Here is a 25941-nt window from a genome sequence, read left to right on the forward strand (position 1 = left end):
GTAACTATGCAATACAAGTCACAATCATCCCCGGTGTAGTTCCACTGATGTGAATGGAGTTATACCAGGTATGAATCAACTTGTCACAGATATGCAGAGAACAAAAAGCAGCAAAAGAAAATCCGGATTCATCATGTATTTTCATCTACTCATCCATTTCTAACACACCAATCACCAAAATGTATTAAAATTGACAAATGCAAGAATTAAAAATATCTCAGCATCATCTTGGTAGAATTATTTTCTTCTCTCAGCAAGATTTTAGCAGATGACTTTATTTGGAGAGAAATGTCTTTTAGGAAGAAGAAAACTTGCTAGCAAATATGAAAATGTGATGGTCTGCCCTATTATGGTCACCAATTTTACAAGACTGTGATAAATTTTGTACAAAGCATGCCTTGTGATGTATCATTTGAAAATTCATAATCTGCTGGCCAGAAGTTGCTGTTTATACAGAAAAGCAGTGTAAAAGGCACCCCAGGCTAAAGAATTGAGGGGACACAACTATTCAACAGTCCAGATTGTACCCTGGGGAATGTCACAGCAGGCCCATTTGAAAATGTGTGTGTTGCATTGTGCTCTAAGAGAGGCAAGCCATAAGCTCTCCCTGAGCTTGTAGGGTAAGGAGTTCATAACCAAACATCCTTCACTGAGAATATCTCATCCCCAGCTCCTGAGATTCTCACCATACTAAAAATGCTAAGTTTCACATGTTATCAGTAATAGCATCCCAATTTTCTTGCAAGTCAACAGTTATAGAATCAGTAACCAACCCAGTGAAAAGACTAGGTAAAAAGAACCAGGAACATACTTTTCCAGATGTTTATATGGCTCTTCCTGTATACTTAATGATTCCAGACTCAAATTACACAACTGAATGCTCATTTAATTTATGTTGAAAAGGATTAAAGAAAAATACACGGGATCCATGGTGAGAGAGGGAAACTCTGAGCTTTGGTTCCATTATCCATTGAGTGATAACTCACTGTGGTCTTGGAGTTTGAAGATTTGATCAAAGAGATTGCTTCCTGAAAAACAAGGAGAAAGCCACCGTAGACTTCCTGTTTCACACTTCAGTGACAAAACACTAAGCTAAAAAGTTTTAGATGAACACGTGAATTTATTCCAAACCATTGTTTGACCAAACTGATGGTTATGCACATTTGTGAAATATATCATTTAAAATGTCAAGTCATTGAATGAAATAGGTCCTGAGGTGTAATGTATATTTATTATAATTATTTGATATTTTAAATAAGTTAACGTATTAACTGTCTCAACACAGGATTCCTTAAGTATGTCTAAAATGTACAGATGACAGCTCAAGCTGCCATGTTAGGATCTGGCTTTCAAACACTCTGTACATCTGGTAGGAAAGGTTGGATTCAGAATTTGAGAGCAGAGTCATTTGTAATGAATTGTATGTGCTACTTTTCACTCCTCTCCTGAAAGTGTGTATAGTGTGGCTCAGACAGAATGACTGCTGAATACCAGTAGCAGGTAAAGTGATCCCTGTTGCAAATGGCATAGTGCATTAGTAAGAATTAAATAATAACAAATATTATTTTAATTATTCTTATTCCAGTATTTGCCAGTCTCATTCACTTGGGGTTTATTGGAGTTCAGTATTTAGCTCTCTCCTGGGCATATTAAGGAATATTTCTCCAGTTATTTCAAAAGGCTTTGAGAAAAACTGAAGGCAGTTGCCTCTCCTGTTAGATAAGTGCTGCTAATGTAGGAGTTCTGTTTTCTGAGTACTAAAAAGACCATTTCCAACTCCTTAGTTTCTTCTCCTTTGACAGCAGAAGTTACTACGTAGAACGGTTTAGATGCGTTTTTGCTGAAATTTACAGCAGTCTTCCAGGTACTGCAGAGAGTGGCGCAGGAACACTGGCTTTGGGTGAGTAACAGCTACTGCAACCCTTTGCCTTTCCAGGAAGATGGCATTGTAGGAAATGGTGTAAGTGTGTTGGTTTTGTGGGGCTCACAAATACTCCATTCTCATATCAGCAAGAGGCTCTGAGGGGAATGGTGCTGCATCGGCTGTTAGGGAAGCTCATACCTTCCCTGTGCCAGCAGAAATCACTGCAGAGAATGATGTCGGTGAGTGGGGCTGTGGTGGAGCACTCAGCTACTTTGATCCCTGCCTCTCCCAGCAGGAGGCACTATAGAGAATGATGCAGAAGTGCTGACTGTAGGAGACACAGCTATTTTAGTTCCAATCAGACTTCACAATTTGCTCTAATGAAGAGTGTTGGCAGAAGTTCAAAGCTACTCCAGGTCTTAACTCTCCCGGCACATGACTATAAAAATGATGTAGAAGTGTTAACTACAGAGAAGCCAAAAGTTGTCTTGGTTCCAGTCTTTCCCAGCAGAAGTAACTGAGAAATAGAGTAGGAGTGCTAGTTGTGTTCACAGCTACTTCAGTCTCACACAGCATAGTGGAGACACTGTTGGGAATGGTGTAAGGAGTGCTGACTAGGATCCATTGTCAAAGCTCCTGCAGACTCAGCCTCTCCAGGCCAATGCCACTGACACAGATGCATCAACTCAGTGAATCTGGGAGACTTCAAGAGACCCAGAATTAGCAGCAATCTCCACTCCTGATAACCCAAGTGCTCTGTTTGAGAGGCGGAAGATAGCAGGAGAATGGCTGTGCTCAGCCAGCATTGATTTCTCCAGCCTTTTGTCTGTGTCTGCTTTCTGTCTCGTTTGGAGATGGTTACTGTTACTACAAGTAGCATGAATCATGTCTCTGTTAAAAAACAGAGCTTCACTTGTCTTACATAACCCCTGGTAACGGAATGTCTAATAATAGCAAACCATTTCCAGGTAGAGAATCTGTCTACCTACCAGACACACACACACACACACTCCCAGTGCTCTCACTACAGGGAGGGAGTAAAGGTGATTTTTTAAAATTCTGAATTACAGGAGCTGGTGACTATTGTTTTAAAATGCAGCACATATATTAAACACTTCAGGAATGTGCAACACTTCCTGCAAAAACAGAACACCCAGAGGGAGCAACAAGAAACCCAGCCAATGCCTCTGAGCTTGAGACGAGTTTAAGCTGCAAAGTTCATTTGGATCCTGATCTGAAAGCCTGACTGTCTCTGCATCTGTGGTCCTTCTTTACTCTACCCCGGCAGGCAACTTCTGAAATAATTCATTACTGTATCATTCCGGGGGAGGTGAATTAAAATGGCGAATACATCACTTTGAAACAATATTACTAGCATGTTTCAGGGGTATTTCAAAAAACTAAATGCTAGAAACTCAGGAAATTCACAAGTCTTCAACACCACTCTTATTTCTGAACCACCCCAAACCCTCCACCCACCCACATAAAATAGCAGAATAGGAGAACCTCACCAAGAGCCTGATCCAAAGCCCACTGAAGTCACTGAGAGTCTTTCCACAAACTTCTATATTGAGTTTTGGATCTAGCTCCAAATGGCATAAGAAACTTAAATCTGCCCTTTGAAAGTATGGGTTCAACTGTACGAAATGCCACCTCTCACCCACCCTCCTTTCAGCCTACATCAGGTGTACAGAGATCCCTGCTGTGTGTCAGGACAGATGTAGGGTAGATCCTTGTACCTTGGGATTTTAATGAAAAGTGAATTTCATTAGCTTGAGATTTAAAAGATCTGCAATCTGAATTTACAGCTAGGTAGGATGGGCTTTTTGTTAAAGCCCATGATTTGGGATTTGGCACATCTGTTCTTTCCCAGCTTCTGACACATGGTTAATTTGCTTAGTCGCTCTGTGCCTCAGTTTCCCCACATGTAAAATTGGGGTATTAAGACAAACCTAATTCCTAGAGTACTCTGAGACTAAATTAATTAATGTTTGTTCAGCACCTTTAGATCTTCAGAGTAAGGGGTCGACAGACACTCAAAGTATTATTGTAACTCAAAAGTAGCTATCAGAAAGGCAGTGGACAATTATCTAGTGTGAATGAGATCACAGAAATTATAAACGTTCAGACTAAAACTAAAAAAACCCTATTGCCATTTTATGTTCTGCAGGATATTGTACCATCTGTACTTTTCCTTAATGGGACAAAACTTAGCATCTGATTTGCCATAATGGAGCACACCATGGGGTCCATCAAATCCAGTCTCCTGCCTCTGGTAGTGATAAATATCTGATATTTCAAAGGAAGCCATAAACGCAGCCATAATACACTGCACTTAGACTGTAAGCTCATTGAGGCAGGGTCTGTCTTTCTATTCTGTGTTTGTACAGCACCTAGCACCCTGGGTCTTGGTCTGTGACCAGGGCTCCTAGGCACTATAGTAATACAAATAATACACAGTAATAACAACAATAATGGCTTATTAATAACTGCCCAGACTTTGAATACTGTGTGCAGTTTTGGTCATCCCATCTCAAAAAAACCCACATTAGAATTGGAAAAAGTACAGAAAACGGCAACACAAATGTTTAGGAGTATGCAATAGATTCCATACAAGGAGAGATTAAAAAGACCGGGACTGTTCAGTTTAGAAAAGAGATGACTGAGGAGAAATATGATAGAGGTTGATAAAATCATAAATCATGTAAACAAAATGCATAAAGAAGTGTTATTTACTCCTTCGTATAACACAAGAACCAGGGGTCACCCAATAAAATTAATAGGCAGCAGGTTTAAAACAAACAAAGGAAGTACTTCACACAATGCACAGTCAGCCTGTGACTCTCATTGCCAGGGGATGTTCTGAAGGCCAAAACTATAACTGGATTAAAAAAAGAAGTAGATAACTTCATGGAGGTTAGGTCCATTAATGACCACAAACCAAGATGGTCAGAGATGCAGCCACATGCTCTGGGTGTCCCTAGGCCTCTTGCTGCCTGATGCTGGAGCGGGCAATAGGGGATGGATCACTTGATGATTGGCCTGTTCTGTTCATTCCCTTTGTAGCATCTGGCACTTGCCATTGTCAGAAGACTGGATACTGGCCTAGATGGCGCACTGGGCTGACCTAGTATGGCCATTCTTATGTTTTTATTGCATAACGATGCTCACAGAGAACAAATTCCTCCTGACCTCTGCAGTTATCAGTTTTCACCCTGACATATGACATTAGTTTATCCTGCATTTCCAAAATAAACTCAGATCCTGATCATCCCAAACTGCTATATTGTAACAAATTTAAGATGGGTTTGAGCAACTAATTTTGGAAGTGGAGTTGGATCTGGACTTTCCTAAAGTTCAGGGCTGTTCAGATCTGGGCATTCAGTTTACACCTATTCCTGCTGTGTATAGGGTTGCCAACTCTCCAGGATTGGCCTGAAGTCTCCCGGAATCGGCATCCATCTCCTGGTGACTAATGAAAGCAATCCAGGAGATTTTAATAGGCTATTTTAAGAAAATGACATTATATCATGCTGGGAAAAAAAAATCTCCTGGAACAGCTTCAGTCAGAGTTGACAGCCCTAGCTGCGTACTGTGGGCATACAGTAAGTGATCAACTTGATTGAGGGCCTAGTGGAAAATGGTTGATTACAACTGTTATTTCTCATCTTAATGTTTTCCTCAGCCATGACTATGTTTCCACATCAGGGGATTTTGGTTCTATTCCAAGTTATGACCGTGACTCACTGTATGACTATGGGAAAAGCACTTCTTCTTTCTGGAGGTAATGCTACCTACCTGCTTTGGGACCTATGGATTATGTATGATATAGCAAGTATTATTATTATGAAAACAAAGTGGTTCTAAGTTATCAAAAGCATCTGAAATTAGAGATGGGCCTGAACCCAAACTTACGTTGAGATGTCTGAAATTCAGATATGGTTCAAAAAATTCCACTGGACCAGTATCTCTTAGAAATATTTTATGCAACAAATACCTTTATTTTTCACTTGACAAAAAGGAGACCAAATGTTTTGTGAATCCAAAGATCCTTGCTGGTCTGAAACAAGAAATTTCAGACTAAAGGGTTTTAACAAAGGTCTGAAGGCACATGAAAAAAGCTGCTTAGAATTGCAGGCAAAACCATCATGCTAGCATTGTCAGGCAATGCTACAATATCTAGCAATGCCACTGAGTTAAGTGTTTGCTCAAGCACATTAGCACCAGGGGAGGTGAAGGAAAGAGGAGCAGGTTTTTCTCTTTCAGTCTTTGGCTGTGCACTGGTTCTGCAGAGCCAGCCAAAACCAGGCTAGTTGCTCTGTGCATGTGTGTTTGCGTACCTGCACAACCTTTAGAGCCCACTGCATGTTTTCGGTAGCACTGATGCATACTACAGCTACTAAAGGAATGAAGTCACTGTTCCTAGGGACGACTAAATCCTTCCTCCCTATACAAAGCTGAAGTAAATGTACAAGTTTCTCTACTAAAGTTGTGGGGGGGGGGAGTGGGGAGTGGGGGGATGGAATCTTCTCTCTTAGGCTGCTACTTCAGCCCTTGGTCTGCAGTAGCCTCTACAGCTATTTCTCCTTCTCTCTAACACACACTGCCCCTCTCACATCTCTGTTTAACCATGGATCTTCCGGCCATGTCCTTGCCCCTGTCCTCATTCCTTCATGCTACCATGGATGGTAGACCAGCAGAAGGCAGCCCTGCAGTATGCAAGCAGTTCAGAGACACTTTCTGTGAAAACTCTTTGAAGCCTGTTCTCCTCTTCTCTAAGATGCAGATCCATTTCCAAACTAGATCTCTACATGTCCTGTACACAGTGAAAAGAAGCCAGGATTTGGGCCTAGCAAAACACCACGTAAGTGGCTCGCTAAACTTTGTAGTCCAGGAAGGGTATGGACAATGTCGGCTTCTGGACAGATAAGGATCTGTGAGGAGCATTCAGGATGGAACCTAGTGCTACTTCAGGATTCACTCAGAAAAGAAAGGTGGTTTATTTCACCTCTTAAAAAACTACAGAGCAGCCTTCCCTTAAAAGGTGGAGATGTGGTGAGGACTGATGGAAGCTAATCAGCAATGACAGACTCACTTTCATGCAGAAATGGCCAACCAAATTCTGCCCTCAGATACAACCATGCAACCTTGTTAATAGGCTTGGATGGGTGTAACTATGATAAAAATTTGGGCCAGTAACTTCATTTGTAGTAAAAAATAAAATGAATACAAATAGTGCCTTGCTGCACCAGGCTTCACTGTAAAAACTCTAAGGAGCCAAGCAAGTAAAAATTCTCCCAAATCATGCTGGGCTGTAACTGCAGATGACTTGTATTATGCAGATATGGTCACAGGACTGTGTTATTGCCCTGAGGCAAGGAGTGTGGCTTTTCTGCAGGGACTGAAAGTAACTTTCCTTCACTGGCTAGTGACCCCAAGTCAGGCAGTAACACATTCAGGTCTTGGTCACTGTGCTACTGTGTGAAAGTTAGAGAGAAAGATGCAGGAAAGAATCTTATTGAAGCCGGAACTTGGACATGAATTTCTGAATCTATAACACTAATTTAGGAATAACAGAGTTAATCTCTTAATTGCTGATCATAGCATGATGTCCAGGTCACATTCCCCTCCTAGATAGCTTGGCACACAGTCTCTAGTGCATCTTGACAATTTTTCTTTGGATTGAAGTTAGTGCGGAAAATTGTCATGAGCAGCATAGTAAAGGGTTAAACAAAAGTTAGACTCAAGTTTACAAAGCCATCTGAACTGGCTTCAAGTAGACATGAAACACCAATGCATCTGGAAAATGGAACTAGCCATAGACAGTTCTTTACCATCTGGTCTCAAGAACACTTTCCGTTTGGGAGTTGCATAAGCAATGAAAAAAAGCACACAAACAACTTCCTGTACCATGTTTTCGGTCACTTGTAATGACGCATTACAAAGTAAACCAGCTAAATATGCGCAACTGTGCCTCACTCCAGATGACAACATGTATTATATAACAGCAATCCCTGACAGAGAGCGACTTAATGTAAAAGATTAGGACACAGCGCATACCCAGGGGTAAATACTCTCTGTGTGTGAGGCTAGGCGGCAAGCTTTGTTTCCATCTCAAAACCCCCAAATCCATTCTAGAAGCCAGAATAGTGAGGGGTCCCACTTTGTTGTTGTTGCAAATTAAAACAATATGACTTGTTGCATCCAGTGCTTTGAAGGGGAGTTTAACTGAAATGGATGCCAGCTTTGGGTTGTTTGGTTTTTAAAAAAAGCTAATTTAACCCATTTTAGTTTAAAAATGGATTTTAACCAAAAAACAACTCCTTCAAAGATATATCACTTGCTTGGGCTGGCTCTATCTTCTGAGAGACTGTGGGCCAGATTTGCCCCGTGCAGGGTATACATCAAGAGTAAATCCACAGAAATGAGCTGCCATAAATCAGAGCAATATTGTCCATCTATCTAAGCTGGTATAAGACTATGTCTACCCTGCCGCTACAGCCATGCTGCTGTAAGGTATACAGCAGGGGTTGCCTACCCCGGTATACAGTTTAGCTGCTCTACTGATAACAAAATAAAACCATCCCCAACGAAGGGCGGTAGCTTTGTCAGTGGGAGAGCATCTCCTGCCGACAAAGCACTGTCCATACTGGCGCTTTTTGTTGTTAAAACGTCTGTCGGTCAGAGTGTGTTTATTTCACCCCCCTGAGTGACAAAAGTTTTAACAACAAAAGCGCAGTGTAGACATAGCCGAAGTGTTAGAGGAATCAGGCCATGTGTGCTTCCCTCTCCAGTTCTTTCAAGTAACTGAACTAATGAAATCAAACTGAGGAGTATGGAGAACGCCCATTACCAGTGTAAGCACAGCGAAGCGCTGTAGGTGAAGGAGGATAGAAGGCTAGAATGAAGCAGAACATGCTACTGAAGGAATGGAGTCTGCATCTTCTCTGGGGCAACTTTTGAGGTTAAAATCAGTAAGACTTTCCTCACTGGAATTGCTGGGTGATGTGATCAAGGTTGGTCTACACTGGGGATTTTTGCACTGATGCTGGTACATTGGTGTAACTACATAGGTACAAAAAGCACTGGCGAAGCCACACCCTTAGGCATAAGGAACTTATGAGGATCAGGGGAAACTGATTCTCCAATCCAATGTCTGTAACTGTCAGAAGTCCAGTTGGACTTGGACCTCCAGATTGTCTAGGATAAGCAACTGCCTAGTTTGGTAATACTGGGTTTTCCTAGAGGATGACCCTGCTTGCTAGAAACTGCAGCACTGGGTTACTTCTAAAGAAATGGCTCATCTTACAGCAGCAAGGGCTCAGGTTTGTGTAAACTGTTTTGAGATTTCACCTGAAATCAACTAGGTATGCAACTCATGTAGCTCACCTCTGTAGGAGGGGGATATTAATATAGCTTCTGAACTTGCCACTTCATTTACAACAAAGTCTGGACTGCATCCACCCTTCTCCCCGCCTTCTCTGGTGGCCCTAGAGCACAAACACCCTTTCCCCGGACTCTAATATTTAACCATCACTCATCAGAAAGATTCTAGGCTAAATTCTCCTCCCACTTACATGGGTACATCTCCTGTTGATTTCAGTGGCAGTTGCATCCATGTAAATACGGACAGAATTTGGCCCTCTGTTTTTTCCCAAGGAAGACTAATGATCAAATAATTTTCTCACATCTCTGTTTGCACTTTCACAGTCTGGTTACATTGATTTGTGTCTCATAAGTAGACGTTTCCTTTGTTGGTTACAAATCAATGTTATAGACCAAGGCTGCCTGCACATTTCCCCCCACACTCCTTTTTGTTTGTGTGGGGAAAAAAAAAGTGTGGTTTCAGTTCTGCTTGCTTTATACATGTGAACTTTCTTAATCAATGATACATTTAAAAAAAACAACTGAAATTCCAGCTCTCCCTTCAAAAACAGGAAATGTCTTTCCTTACACTTCTAATTACTGAGATGCTTTATGGTATGATAAACACCTTTATCACTCCGGTCCTGCCACTGCTTTGTTAACCTAGTTATAATCCTCTCCTTCAGACATCACAAGATTTCCCATAGTAGCCCACTGTGATATCACAGACAGCTATGACTTCATGGTGTGAGTAACGAAAAAGTAGGCAAAGGTTATAGTCTGCAGCAGGATTGAGCTGCCACACAAATCTCCCGAGAGGAAAAAAAGAAAAAGGATTTTCAGTTGGCTATAGAGCGACAATGAGATTTCTGACTAGTGTATGAAAATACAACACTGAAGATAGCTGGGTATTTTATTACAAGTGGATAAGCATAAAAAAGAAAAGGATAAACAAGAAAACAGATTCATCAATCAGAATGTACTAAGCAAAGGAAGCTAAAGGTGAAAATGCAGAGCAGCACAGTTTGATTTGCTTACATTAAAAGAGCTATGCACAGCATCCTTTTTTTCCACCTCAAAAAGACCCAATCAATTTTGATTTATCTACTGTGAAATAGTTTAGGTATGTCTTAAAGTTCTACTGGTTTGATAGAAAATACATGGCTGCCAGTAAATAGCAGCTATGAAGGAGAACTGGCAGAAAAAAAAAGGTTTAAAGAACAGAAGATCAAAAAGAAATAATCAAAAAATCTGTTTTTAAAATAAAAAATGAGTCTTACATTGTTTTCATCATCATCCAATAGAATGTTCATCAATCAAAGGGAACTATGATCTAGTGGTTAAAGTACAGGACAGGGAGTCAGGAGATGTGCATTCTGTTCCCAGCTCTGCCGCTCAGGCATTGCATGGCCCCTGTCCTTCTCCTCAGTTTTCCCATCTGGAAAAATCAGGATAATACTATAGTGACATACATCAATGTCGAGAAAACTGGTGGAATTTAGAGAGGTCAGAGAAGGAAGGAGGAGATGAGTGAGATGCTAAACACCCCCCACCCCCAAATCCACCACAAATCAGAATCCATAATACTAATTGCCTCTTGGGAAATAGGCAAGGAAATCAGACCACCTCCTGACTGGATGTCATCTTTTTGGAAGATTCTCATATTACAGTGATGGGTGTGGTACAAAAACCTAGACAGAGTAAATACATAAATTAGGTTAGAGAGACAGAGATAAATAGAGATATGGATAGAGTGCACTAGGATACGGGGATTTTCCACCCCACCTTGCATAGGTCTAAATAACAACAGAAGATGTAAGGCAGACAACAATCAAGCCCACAGAAACTAATCTGTCAATCTAGTATTTCTATAGAGCCTGTCAGTGTAGTAACTAAATGCTGAACAGGCATATTGGATTTGCATGGTGGTAGCCGTCATGGACTTTATAAAAGGTTCTGCTCTTCATGCATCATGTTTTGAGAAGCTTTGCTTGTGTTATTTGTTGGCTTGTTTTAAACCAATTTCAATTATGATAGCAGGGGCTAAAGCAAAACTGGTATCTGAATAGGATTGCCAGGTGTCCGGTTTTCGAATGCCCGGTGGAAAAGGGACCCTGGCAGCTCCAGTCAGCACTAAAAGTCCGGTCGATGGCACAGTAGGGCTAAGACAGGCTCCCTGCCTGCCCTGACTGTGTGCGGCTCCCGGAGGCGGCCGATATGTCTGGCTCCTAGGCGCAGGGGCTGCCCAGCTCCCATTGGCCGGGAACCGCGGCCAGTGGGAGCTGCGGGGGTGGTGCCTGCAAGCGTAGGCAGCACACAGAGCCCCCTGGCCGCTCCGCCTAGGAGCTGGACACGCCGGCTGCTTCTGGGAGCTGCCTGAGGTAAGCACCACCCTTCCGGAGCCCACACCCTGAATCCCCTCTCACACCCCAACCCCTGCCCAAGGTTGGAACCTCCTCCTGCATCCTAACTCCCTCCCAGAGCCCTCACCTCATCCCCTGCCCCAGCCCTGAGCCCCCTCCTGCACTCCAAACCCCTCATCCCCAGCCCCACCCCAGAGCCCACACCCCCTCCTGCACCACAATCCCCTGCCCCAGCCCTGAGCTCCCTCCTGCACTCCAAACCCCTCGGACCCAGCCTGGAGCCCCTCCTGCACCATCATTTACAGCCTCACCCCATAGGCCACGCCCCCAGCCAAAACCTTCACCCCCTCCTGCACCCCAAGCCTATGCCCCAGCCCAGAGCCCCCTCCTTCACCCTGAACCCCTCATTTCTGGCCACATCTGGGGCCTGGAGACATCACCCACTCCCACACCCTGCCCCAGCCCGATGAAAGTGAGGGAGGGTGGTGGAGAGTGAGAGATGGAAGGAGGAGGCATGGAGTGAGCAGGGGTGTGGACTCAGAGATGGGACAGGGCAGGGGTGGGGCCTCGGGTAAGGGGTGGGGTAGGGGGTGTTCAGTTCTGTGCAATTAGAAATGTGGCCACCTTGTATCTGAATCCAAACATCTTCAAAGTTCATATATATATGGATATGGGATTTTGATTCCGTCCATTGTTTATATAGGTAGAGGTCAGCCATCTGGGTTCACTTCCTCTAGAAGTTCAGGATGGGGAAGAAGTCTGGAATTCACATTTTGCTACAGATCCCATGTCATTTTAAAGTTACTCTCCTGAGGGGCCACTACCCTGGATGTGCGAGATATCACACTTATCCCTACATTACAAACAGCTGCACTTGCTTGACTTTAGTGGGAGTGTATGGCTAGCTGAATGCAAGTTTTTGATATACATGGGGAAAAATGGTGTAAAACCCAGTCCATGGGAGTTGGTTCAGGACATAAGTGTATCTGAGCCATTAAATAACAGTCACCATAACAGCCACACCGGGGGGAGGGGGTGTCATATCAAAAGTTCAGTGAGAAACATAAGGAAGTGGAATTTAAACAAGAGAGTTTCAATCAGAAGTGGCCTGAATGAAAAATTAAGTTCAGATCCATAGAAACAGCATGGAGGTTGCCAAAGAATCTTTTATAAGCACCCCAGATGGTGGCCATAGTCCAAACCAAACACCGAGAGGAAAAAGTCAAGAAAAATTTGCATCATTAAAAAATTGAGCAATCACATCACAAAGGCAGTGAGGTACGGTAATACAGTCTCTATATGACTCAGAGGTGACATCACCTGGAATGCTACATTCATTTCTGGGCACTTTCTCATCAGAGTGATTGGAGAGTTCAGAGAAAAGCCCCATAAATGATCCAGGTGCTGGAAGGACTGACTTATTAGCTAACATTAATAGCTCAATCTGTATAGACTGGCTAAGTGACGATGATTAAGAGAGGGGAGAGACATGATAACAGATAACAGTATGCAGTTGAAAGGTGTAAAAATACCAAAAAAGGAGAGGAGTTACACAGAACAGTACAAAAGGTATAGACATAAGATTAAGAGTTGGAAAATTTAGGCTGACAGGAAAATATATTAGGCTGTGGAATAGCTTCTTAAGGAAAGAGACAGAAGCCCCCCTTGCCTGGAACTTTAAAACTAGACTGGAAAAAGCACTAGAGATGTGATGCAGAGAACAATCCTGCACTGGATCTTGGGAGATGTGCTAGGAAGGATTTGATATTGACAGTTTTTCCAGTTCCATGACTCTAAGGTACAAGAGTTTTTTCTGGCAAAAAACAAAAACAAAACAAAACAAAACAAAAAACAACCCTTCTGTTTTAATAATATGGAAACACGTGAAACAAACTTCATCAGACAAAATGAAGAATAGTTAGAAGGAGACTAAATTAATGCCCAGTGGATACTCCATTAAATTAGTCCCAGATGGCACTGTAAAGAGACAGCTGAAATGGCCTTTTTAAACTCAGGTGATACAGTGAGGAGAGACTGACTAGTCGAGCAGGGTAATGGCTGAGGTGAATGGAGAGATACACCTATGGAACAAGGATCAAATGTAACTATGAGTGGGGGTAAGTGACTCCACAGGGGGCAAATGACCTTCTGAATTGGGGCTAGGTGGCCCACTGAGGGGATAACTTGTGTTATTACAATCAGCAGAGATTTAAAACTCTGCAAACCTGGCCCTGCAAAGAAAGGGCTAGATCTTGCTCCATTGAAGTCAAAACTCCCAGTGACATCAAGAGGAGCAGGAGCAGGCTGTCACAATAGAGGGGCTCAATCTACATCAGTAATGATTCTCTAGCTCTGAACATTATATTTAGGCCTGTGAAGGGAAAAAGCAACTCTTTCCCTAACTGAGCACTAAAATGCCACGCAGTGCTGCACGCACATACAGCGAGAAAAATCATAATGCCGTTCGGGTGGGGGAGTGGAGGGAGGGCAGACATATGAAAGCGATGAGATGAAATGCTACTGTCAATTCCCATTCACAAGCACTCTAGAATCCAGGAATGGAGGCAGGATAACCACCAGCAAAACCTGAGATGTACAAGTTACTGCACAAGATAAACCAAACCAGACCCTGTGTGATTTCAACCTGCAGTGCAACTAGTTCTGAACTTCCCTACCTAACTGGACAGTAAGGAATTCAGGTGGGGTGGAGGAAGGGAAATAAACTTTTCTTTGCTGAAAGTTTGAAATCACAGGCTCAGCAGGATACTGGCTTTTCACTGCATTTGGCCCTATCATCAGATGGAAAAATAGGCGTATCAGCATGTTATCTGAATGACATTTGCTTTTCTTTTTATATTTCTTTTAATTAACTTTTAGGGTAAAAACTTCTCTCTGGGCAAGAGAATGAAGTGATGAACCCAGGAACTGAAGCCTCTTTTTTTGGCCTACATAGGAAGCGCTCCACAGAATGCTCACAGTTTAGCTTCTGCAGATTCCAATACCTTATTATTTTGGTGGAGGAGGAGAGAATCTGGGAAATCTTAGCTCTCATGAAAGTGAAAGGCTAAAAACGCTGGCTAATGCTAGGCATGTTGAGCTCAAGCACTTTGTCAGGGTCTCTCACAGAACTCTGCCAATGCACCTGCCACTGGCCTGCTATTACAGCCCTGTGCTCTCCACCCAGTACTACCACTATAGGTCAGCAACCTGCAGCTTCCCTGTCTACTTCTGTTCTGCCACAGCTCTGCCAGTGCACTTCCTTCCTATCCCTTAGCATTCTCTGCAGTTCCAGTCCTAGACCTCTTGAGCAGGGCCTGCCAACCATGGGATGGTTTTATGATGTGAACAGAAAGCTCAACAGGGATTAGGCTGAGATACCACCAAACTCAATTTTAATTGTGACCTAAACTAGTGGAGATCTCTTTTTTTGGGCTCATATACTCGCTCCAGAGGGTTCCTTCCCTCAACTCCACCTACAGGATTATGGTCCAGCATATAATACATCATTAGAGAATTAAAGCGATGTGCAGCAGTAATGTTACTTGCATGTGATGCTAGACCTGTGTGCAGGAATGCTCCCTTGTGGTCCATGTTCTGAACAGCTTTGTAGCTTTCTGCTGTCCCCTGCCAACTAACCCCATGTACCTGTCCAGATATACAGTAGGGACACTTGTAGCTCTCATTAAAAGAATTGGAGGGAATCCCTGCTGAGCCTGAGAAAATACTAGGAAAGACATGCAGGCACATGATACTGTGAGGTATTACAACAAAGTGGGCTTGATTCTGTGTCAAACAAGGCCGATTGCCTCTGCATGTGCTTTCCAACTGATTATGCATGTTGGTACCTTGATCTTCATATTTAGAAGCTACATGTGATACTTCATTGCTTACCATATCTTCTGCAGGCACTGTGCTCAAAAACCTAAGCAACACCATAAAAAACCTTCTGCATAGCCAACAGACGAGGCATTTCTGGCAGTTATTCTAGCTAAGATACTATTTAAGTAGGTATTTGAGAAATGTAATGTTTAATCACAGCCCTCTCTCCACATGTACAAACTAATTAAAAAAGTTAAATCCACAAGTCTCTCTCTCTCTCTCTCTCTATATATATATATATGGGGATATTTTTCTTACGCCAGGGTTCTGTTCAGCCTGCCCATCCCTGCAATCCTTGCTCTAGGGCACTGCTGTTGTGACTGACAGCTGATAGCTTTTCTAAACACTCAAGCAGAGAATTACAAAACTCACTAGTGACTGTAACTGTTTGGAAATAATGTAATTTTTATCACTTTGACAGTATTTACAACTCCCTAAACCATAAAATGTTTTTCAGTTTTATTTGCTAAGGTTTATAAAAATGAGCCTACCCAAAAACACTAGGCACATATATAAATTAAACCTAAAACTCATATACAAAGAAGAGTCTGAATTTGCCCACTATTGCCATTAAAATGTTCCCAGGCCACAGAAACCAAATCCCTCCCTCCCTCTATTCACTCATCCTCCCCTCAATTCAGCCTCTCAGAAAAAGCCTGGGAAAATAGATAGGCCTTTCTATTGAAAGTCAACAAACTTTTGCTCTGCCAGACCAAGAGAGGAAAATGAATGTCAGAGCTGATCATCCACCAGTGAGACACTGAACACTGCAAGGGAATGACAGGTCAAGCATCCCAGTCATTTGTTAAGTAAAAGCACAAGGAGAGAAGCCATTGCTAAATGGGTAGGACCCAAGCCATAAAGGCCCTTACTAGGTCAAAAAGCAAGATCAAGAATTACACTTGGGAATCACCTGGAAGCCAGTGCAATCTCCAGAGCACTGGCATGACATGCTTCATATTGGAAACATTGTTATGTAAGAAAAGAAGTAAGCTGGGCTGTGCACCAGCTGAAGTTTTCAAGTGCTTCAAATGTAGTCCCATGTAGAGCAGATTGGAATAATCCCATCTGATGGTGAGGATGGCACAGATAACCCATGGCAAGGCCCACATCCAGAAAGATCCAGTTGTAACCTCCTTGCCAAATACAGGTGGAAAAAAGCACACATATGCAGAAGGAATCAAGTTTGCACAAGAACTCCAAGTTCTTGCAAACCTAAGTAATAAAGGTCAGTCAGACTCATGCAGGTCCTAATTTTCAAATATGGTTACTCAACTGTACATCCAAACCTGGTATTTGGACTCCCCATTAAGGACTTAGTCCCACAATATAGGTATTAACACACCTAACCTCCAATCTGATGTCTGATCCAACACCTCCTGAAGTAAAAATTGGGATCTTGAAGATCCTACTCTTGGGGGAATTCTGCACCACTGTGCATGCTCAGAATTCATGTCCTCCACAGATTTCTTTGCTTCCCTGCAGAAAATGATGGAGAATCAAAGGCAAGCTGCAAGAGTGGTCATGCACCCATCCCCAGCAGTGCGGTGGCATGGCTTTGGGTGACCGGAGCAGCCGATGGAGAGGTAAATCACCATGGGGGGCAGGGCTCATGCAGGTAGGAGCAGGGCTAGGGATGCTCCTGCTGGTGGATCCTACCCTGTGCTGGGCTCAGCTGTTAGTCCTGTCTTGGCTGGGGAAGGATGGGACTTGTTCTTCTCCTGCAAGGAGCAGCCAGGGCCAAGGCCACCACCAAAAACCTCCCCAACTGTAGGAAGCTGCACTCCAGCCCCCTGCTTCCTGCCCCCATTGCTCCTCAGCCACAGGGGGAGGAGTCACTGTAAAGGGAGCTGCTCCCCTGTCCGCCAAAGCCCCGTGCCTCCAGACCAGCCCTAGACCCAGACCCTCTGTCAAATCTCACCCCCCTTCACCCAGAACACAACCACCGATCCCCTGCACTCGAACCCCCCACCCCGCTGAACCTCATCCACTGCATCCAGAGCCCCCTTGCACCCAACCTCCCGCACTGAGCCCTACTCCTCTACCCTCCCACCAAGCCCCTCCTGCCTGCATCCGGATCCCCCACCCCTGCCCCCAGACCACCCTCTGCTGAGCCCCCAACACACTCAAATCCCCACCAGGAATACCCTGATGAGTCCCCTGCACCAAGACCCCCACCCCATGGAGCCCCAACCAGCTGTACCCAGACCCCCACTCCACTAAGCCCCACTCTCCCAGCACCCGGACACCCCTGCTGAGGCCCTCCACCCGTAGATCCTCCCTGCCAAGCCCCAACCATTTTCACCTGGACCTTTCCACAGAGTTCCATTCCCCCTGCACCTGGAACCCCCCCAGTGAGCCCCTGTGCATCCAGATCCCTCCTCTCCCCAAACCCACTGAGCTGCCCGCACCCAGATTGCCCCACACAGAACCCTCTCAACCCACACCTGGATCCCCCCACATTAAACCCCTCCACACTTGGATCCTGAGCCTGCTTGCCCCACACCTGGATCAGGGGCCAGGGCTTACTATCTTAGTGAACCTGGCACAGAGGGGCAGGGCCCTGGAGTGTTTCCGGGGCAGGCCTGGCCCTTGCGCTTTGTCAGGGTTGGGTGCAGCCTCACTGCCAAGTCCGTGTTCCAAGGAGGTGCTGCACAATGAACTCCCACCTCCTTGCAGCCAGTAGCCTGTGCTCCCCACTGCCATGCTGGAACCTCCACATTTATGTATTGACAAAATATGCAGAATTTTTTTTGGCACAGATTTTTTAATTTTTTGGAGCAGAATTCCCTCAGGAGTAATCAGATCCAAATGCAAAGTTAGGACATTTTATTATGACACCCATGATACTATCAGACTTGGTTGACAATCTTACACAAAGAAGCCTCATTAGACAGAAACAATGCAATACAAGCCTATCCTACAACCACAGTGGGGCAGCTATAAAAATAACTCCAGCAAAGATCTGCACCATCTCTTCCCTGCATTTGACCTCCTGTGCACCAGCAATTTGGGTGCATCTACTGCTGGTAGCAACAGATGCTAGAGCAGGAAAACCCAGCTACCAGAGTGGAAGGATTAACGGCGCATTAACATGAAAGCCCCAGTTGTGGCTATTTAAATGCTAACAGCCTTAAGCGAGTTATCCAACACACAAACTTACAGCGTGAGCCACTGGAACTTAATTATGAAACATCTGGGGCCAAATTCTGCCCTGTGGATTTGCACAAAGTGATCCTACTGAAGCTAATGGAAGCCCCATGCACCATATAAAAGGTGGCGCCTGGCTCCGGAAAAGGACTATTTTAACATTGAAGTAAAGGGTTAATTTTTACCAAAGACTTTTTTAAAATATGCCAAACATCTTTTTTTTTTTCATTTTTAAATTAATCATCACCTAAACTCCTGGGTTGGTCAGGCATGCCCTGATTTACATTCTTCTCTAATATCCTTGAAAAACTAGCTAAAGAAAAGCACAGTTTTAAAGCCTGGCATGTTGAATTCATGTTCCGTTAAATCTGGCAGATTTTGCCCATGGTTTTCTATTGACCCTGCTGGCAATTCTACTTTTGACACTCTTCTGATGCACCTTTTCCCATCCAGAGGGCTTTTCATGGTCCAAAGACATTTTCTGCCCAGGCAGAGCATATTTTCACCTCCTTCTCACCTCCCAGAACAATATTCCAGGGCGGATCAGGAGGTATGCTATTAAGCCCAAAGCATGAACACAGCAACTCTTGCATTGCTGCTAACAGATCTGTTTGATTTCAAATCTTCGGGGCATCAGTAGGTAAACATAGATTTTGTTTTAGCAGCTCAGTTACAGTTAAGTGAGCATCTCACCAGGTTGTACACAATAAACCTCCTATAATAGACATTAAGTTTTGCTTTGGTTTAAATTTTGGCCTATGTGGTCTTAGTCCCAGTGAGATTTTGGTTTCCAGCAAATTTAGAAAACATACTGATTTTCCACTGCCTTGCTCCTTTACACCCGCGCAAAATGAGTGGAAAATATTCCCACCAGTGTTGGGCATACTGATTTCTGGTTTGGTAGCATCATACACCCACTTTGCACTAGTGATAGTAACTCCACAAGGTGCAAGGCAGTTAAGAATCAGGCCCATTATGTTCTTTGCTACTTTTTTAGAGATAGGCCCACAAATTGTCAGTGGGGCAGGAGGGGTCAGAGACTGAGAGCACAGGAGAAACAGACTCTTTCTGCTCTCAGTTCTGGTACCTAAAACGCAGATCCAGCAGTCTGCAGCTGCCCAGAACTGCGACTGCAGGGAAAATCCTGCTCAACTCCCAGCTGCAGCATGCTCAGTGCGGACAGAATCTTCAGAGATCGAGGCTAACACATCTCTATGGAGCATAGGCAACAGTGATTTTTCAGACGCTTATAACTTGGCCAAATTTGTATAGATTTTCATCAGGATGCAAAAAGGAAGGCCACCCCACTACCAAATTTCAAGTCCCTACTTCAAAGCATGGGGGTGGTACAGCTTCTCAAAGAAACAGTCACCAGAATATTTTAACATGGGCAAAACACCTTATTTTTTTCCTAGCCTCATTTCTGGACATGGCTCCACAACTTTGGCTGAAATTTTCCAGAACAAATTGGTCTGAATCATATATGCAGTATAGAAAATTTCAACCCAAATGTTTAAAATTTGACAAAATTATAAGCAACGGTCTTATGATGGGCAACCTTAACAGTTGGCACTGTTACCAGCTGCACCCATAACCCAGAAAAATACCACTCTTCAGACACACACATTGTACAATATATGCATTCGCATTTAATGAAGTGCCAGGGGTCTATTTTAACCTTGATTTGTAGGCTTTTAGTCAGGCAACACTCATTAGCGTTAATGTCTGCTGTTAAGAATATAGGGTGGGATTTTCAAAAGCAGTTAGGAGCACCAGTCCCATTTAATTTCAATGAGATTTGTGCACCTATTTCACATAGGCAGTTTTGAAAATCACCCTCATATCCTTTAGAGTAGGTATTCTTATGAATGGATGCATTATAAATTGTACCTGGCTGCTTCATCTCATTTTCCCTTTTCTTTTTCTTTCCTTTTGGCTATCCCTTATTTATCTTTTGTCCTTCTTTAACATTCCACTTATGTTCTGTACTCAGATTTACTTACTTTATGATAATATCCTCTCATCTAAATTTATTTTCTTGCTTTTCTGTCCATGTCTCCCAGATTTGTCAATGTCATCCATCAGGGTAGCATCTAAGTGCTGGGTCATAATTTTTATGTTTACCTTTAGCTTGCATTTATTATGATAAACTCTCTCAGCCTTGCTCCCACACCTTTAGTTAACTCTTATTTCCTAATCTCCTCAGTTCACACCAAGCACAGGGGGGAATTAAGTATTTGTAGAGGCAATGTTGGCTGTCAGAGATTGATTGACAGCAAGCACAACATCTGCATGTGCCAAGATGCTACAGTTTGTACAGTGAGGTGAGACCTCTGTGCCCAATACGCCTTCCTTGATTGGACAGACATTTTGAGTGTGACTGCCGATCACTGTTAGCCCAATGACTCCCTGCATCCTCCTCACTTCCTTTTCCCAGGCTGTCAGCCTGGTACACTGAAGAGAAATCACAGGTTTTCTAATTGGGTTTGTGCCTGCACAGAGGAGAAACCTAAATACAGGCCAGATCTGCAATGATCATGAAGAGTGAGCTACCCAGATTCCACTGGTATGGACTATCAGACTTGTGCCCATCTGATTAACTTTCCAGCTGTTCCCTTATGATAAACACATAAGGACTGTGGCCTCTCTTGCAAGAAAGAAAGAAAGAAAGAAATTTATCAGCAAAAACTCACAAAAAACTCTTCTATGATTCAAATATTTCATATGTAACAAATCCTCTAGAGGGCACATGAGACCCAGATGGTCCTGTAACCAGCTTGGCAGAGGGAATCCATGCCCACTTCAAAGATGTCAGACTGGAGACTACTTTTGGGGCTATGTGGCTCTGTTCAGCCTTCTTAACTGCTACCTGCATGGATGTTTGGGAGGCATCATGCAACCCACTCCAATGCTATTTCCTCACTGAATCTGTGTCTACCTCTGGCAAAGGGAAGGCATGTCCAGCAACATGAACACTATGTGGCCTGCCCCGAAGTGGTTTTTCTATGCTCAGGATGAGTAGCTGGGGAATCCAGCCAGGATGTGCAGCTGCAACAGGCTGTGAATCTGACCCTATAGATGTAACCTTTCCTCAGGTTTAACTACGATCAGGGGCGGCTCCAGGCACCAGCGTGCCAAATGCGTGCCTGGGGTGGCAAGCCACAGGGGCGGCCTGCTGGTTGCTGTGAGGGCGGCAGGCAGGCAGCTTTCGGCGGCACGCCTGCGGGAGGTCCACCAGTCCTGCAGTTTTAGCGGCAATTCGACAGCAGGTACGCTGAATCCGCATTACTGGCGGACCTCCCGCAGGCGCGCCACTGAAAGCCGCCTGACTGCTGTGCTTGGGGCGGCAAAATACATAGAGCCGCCCCTGACTATGATAGGGTGGTCCTTTGGCAAGTCACTTTTCTGCAAAGTCGAAGATAAAAGTTATCTAAGTCTTAGACTGCATTAAAGCTCTTGGGAACTATGGTGTCTCAAGTGTTCTGATAGAAGGCAGAAAAACATAGACAGTGAATCTCCTTAGTTTATGAGTGGTTTTATGGGTAGCCTTGGCTTACATAGCTCAGTAGCGCGTGACTACTGCAATAACAAAGAGTTGCTTTTTTTGCTATATTTTTGCAAGGTCTCATGGGAAGCTTATTTTGCATACACTGAGAGAGTGTTTGCCTGATAAACCGCACGTACTGTATGTCTGTCTGGCACAAATGAGAGAAATTTGTCCTCTCATTTACAAGAGTCTATTTATAGTGGTACTTACACGATTGACCCATAGATTCATGGGCTTCCTGTTCCCCCCACAAACACTGAAACAGAAGCTTTCACACTCGCCCAAAGCCCATGACAATTATGCCTCTTTAAGTCCTGCTTCCACTGAGGGTGATCACAGGGACCACAGATGCCTAGGGAAGGTTCTGATGAAATAGATCAGTAATAGCATCTGGCAAGGTGCATGGTCACAGCAGAAATCTACATACCTCAGGTTGCTGTGAGGCACCAAAGGTGGAGATCAGGTGTCTTTGAACACATAAGGAATGTGGTGTTTGTTGCTACTATCTCCTCCTGAAATATAAAAATTCATGCTCTGCTCAGCACCTCTCAGGATTTGCCTCACAGTACTTTGCAAAAGTAGCTTAATAAGCTCTCAACCACTTTGATGAAATCTCAACAGTATAAATCTTTGTCATCTAGTCAGATTCATTCTTTTAATGTCCATTTTACAAAACAACATATACCATATATCTAGAACAGATATCCTTGTGTTAGATTGCATAGTTATGTGCTAAATAAATTTATCATAGGTCTGCATAGTCAACATAGCACAAATCCTTTCTCCTAAGGCTTATTCTAATATTTCAAAACACTGTGCATCTTCAAACAGCCACCATTTAAAAAGTTTCAACAAGCTAAAGCAACCTTTCCTATTTCTCCTCACAGATACACAATTCCTCCTTAAAAATCACACCTGCCCAAGGCATGGGGGTTCAATCCTGCCCCAGTGACAGGTTTTCTATCTATACAAATGTCACTGCTTAAACATCTGATATTTTGCATGGGAAAAAAGGAGAGTTTTGTTCCACTGCGAAGGAGAGGTTCCCGACTTCCTAACTGGATATGCAGCCCTCACTTCTAGCCCTGATCATGCCCAAGAGATCAAAATTAATGTCATGTCATTCACAGGCTATTTTAGGTCATTTGTAGGGTTTTGATATTTATTAGTTTGAATATTTTTCTCCCACTGTGCCCTACACTGTAGGATTCATGAACCTAAGGGACTTGGCTTTGCAGATGAAGACAGGTGACAAACTGTTCCAATATATTAAAAAAAAACCCTCTAAATTTTTCCTCAAATATTTTTTCTATAACGTGTATGGCATCTACAGAATATATAAAGGTGTATATATAAAGATAGAACTGTTTGTAGTATTCATTGTGAATACATTAATAAACTCAGGGTATGTCTACACAACAAAAGCAGTGCACAGGCTAGCCTACACCAAACTTGTTTGAATCCAGCTAGCGTTAAGTAACAATAACAGAGAAGCCAGCATGGGCTTTAGAGCGACCTAATGAACAAAGTACGTAGTACCCAGGGTCTGTGCCAGGCTTGTGTTACCCATGCTGAAGCCTGTGCTACTCTGTCTCTACTGCTACTGTTACCTGTGCTAGTTGGATTCAAGATAGCTTGGGCAGATTAGCCAATACACAGCTTTTGCTGTGCAAACATACCCTCATTTACCCCTTTTTTGGGAAGCATTTTGTGAGCCAAGTTAAATTTTGCAAACATATTTGCTATTCCTAAGTATTCGCTTACTGACCTGGATGAATGTTTTTCACCCTATCGAATGTTTGTGAACAGTTCACTTTTACCATTTGTTATTCATACTGTTTTATTCAAAGGTCAACTAAGTCACATGGAATTATTTCTGCTCCTTGATTTGTTAACCAGGCAGGATAGAAATTGATTATTTAAAAAAAAATTGATTTTTAACATTTAAATTCAAATATTTTAAAATTTAAATACAGGTTTATTTTTTAAAAATAAACCTATTTTAAAAAAATAAACCTATTTAAAATTAAATTTGAAATTATGACAGTTTATGTTAAGGCCTAATCTTACTATATTATATGAGTCAAACCACTGAGCTGGTTGAAGTCACTGGCTAAGCACTAGAAGCAGAGTTTTTTGAAGTGCTAAACCAGCTTTTGTCATTAGTAGCCTTTTCTGCAGGTGCAGCCAGAATATTTTATTAATTTCAGTTTATTCAACTTGTTCAGCTCAATGGCTAGTTCATTCAAGGTTAAGAAACCAATCAGAGTTGAGAAAGCAGAAAAACATTGTTTTCCTCTTCCAATATTTGACTAAAAACTAGGTGTAAGAGGATGAATTCTACTAGTTCTAAAATCTTGAAGGACATGGTAACTAGAGATCATCAGCTTAACTCAATAACTACAGATAATACTTCCTTTGTTTAATAAATCAATTAAGTTTTAAATGTAAAACATGTTTTGATAAACTTTCGGATCATTTTTTTTTCTTATGTATCCAGCCCATTTAAGGAAAAAAATGCTGGTTTGGTGCATTTTTAATTTAATTTGAATTTCTGTCCAAATAGAGCTTGACACAAATCACAAGTAAAAAATTAATCATCACCTAGTAAATAAGAAATGCATCATTCACCATTTTATAACATAATAAAAATGGTAAACATCAAGAATAATTACTTACATATATGTAGACAGTGGACAGATACAGTGTATCTGCCCAGTTAGCAAAGAAAAAAAAGGCAGCACCAAATATAATGCGAAGGCTATATTTCGTTGCAAATCATCATGTTTTCAGTAATTCCCAAGCTATGAGAAGCAACCTTTCTTTAGGAAAATAACTAAAAAGTACAAATGCAAAATGAGATTAAAATAGATGGTTTAAATCAAGGTTTTCCAATTGCTGGTTTAAATCATGGTTAAAGCCAGTGATTTAAATCAATCCAGCCAGATGCTAACTGAAGACTTTTCACCTGAATATTTGTGAAATGCCAGAAAAAGAGGCACAAATATAGTCAAATCAAATAGACATTAAAAATGTGAACAAATTTTCACTGACAACTTTTCCGCAGTGTCCTGCCAGCTCTAGTACTAAGGTATGTTTAAAGGTGGAGGGATAAGACAACTCATACAAACAACATAAACATTCACATTTGTAAGCAGTTTTGCTGTAATATATAAAAACATATATGAATTACATGAGGGGGTGGGATGGAATAAAGGATTAACCAGCGCGCATGTCAGAAGTTCTGCATGACTTACCTACTGGTGGCTTCTCTACTTTTGAGCAATGTGGCCATCCCAAACTCATGCCTTTAAAGACTTTATGCCACACAGCATAGTTATGTACACTCTATCCACACTACATCGATACGAACTGAAATCTATACATTAATTACGTGATTTAGCCTGGCAGTGCATTTTGCTATTATATGAGGATTCCAGTTTGGGCCCACTGACTCCCGTGACCAAGAGAGGCTGGGAGAGATATGGAGGCAGCTGACTTAGCTGCTGGGAGAAATGAACATTGATGTAATTTTCTAGTGAACCTTCTGGGGATGGTAGAGAGCACCATTCCGCTCTCATCTGTCAGAGAAAGGATTGTTATGATGTATGGAGTCTGAAGGTGGTGGCAATGGGGAATAAATTGTGGGGAGTACAGGGAATTTACAGGGTTCTTCCTCACCCCACTGAAAAAAGTCAATAGATTAATTTATGCAATAGCCCATCATCATCTCAAAAGCAAGACCGTTAGCTGGCTGCTTTCCTGCAAGCTAT

The 25941-nt window shown here is 42.8% G+C and overlaps 1 protein-coding gene and 1 long non-coding RNA gene across 41 annotated transcripts in view; one reads left to right on the top strand and one right to left on the bottom strand.

Annotated features, from left to right (window-relative positions):
- The window catches only part of ZBTB20 (zinc finger and BTB domain containing 20), a 646879-nt gene that overhangs the window by 60615 nt on the left and 560323 nt on the right, over positions 1 to 25941 (bottom strand). For 37 of the 39 annotated variants that reach the window (XM_039497079.1, XM_039497067.1, XM_039497069.1 and 34 more), the window contains one exon: positions 22596 to 22680. The exons of 1 other annotated variant lie outside the window; for it this stretch is intronic. The gene's annotated coding sequence lies outside the window, so the exon portion shown is untranslated. Of the gene's footprint in view, positions 1 to 16821; positions 16898 to 22595; positions 22681 to 25941 lie in introns of those variants that run through there. One more of the 39 variants, XM_039497076.1, reaches the window with a different exon arrangement.
- LOC120377788 overlaps positions 12972 to 25941 on the top strand; it is a 39919-nt gene continuing 26949 nt past the window's right edge. Inside the window, exons 1-2 of one of the 2 annotated variants that reach the window (XR_005587488.1) lie at positions 12972 to 13161; positions 16957 to 17057. This is a non-coding gene — a long non-coding RNA (uncharacterized LOC120377788). Of the gene's footprint in view, positions 13162 to 13626; positions 13710 to 16956; positions 17058 to 25941 lie in introns of those variants that run through there. The other variant, XR_005587487.1, reaches the window with a different exon arrangement.

Source organism: Mauremys reevesii, linkage group 1, assembly GCF_016161935.1.
Source record: "Mauremys reevesii isolate NIE-2019 linkage group 1, ASM1616193v1, whole genome shotgun sequence".
Classification (NCBI taxonomy): domain Eukaryota; kingdom Metazoa; phylum Chordata; order Testudines; family Geoemydidae; genus Mauremys; species Mauremys reevesii.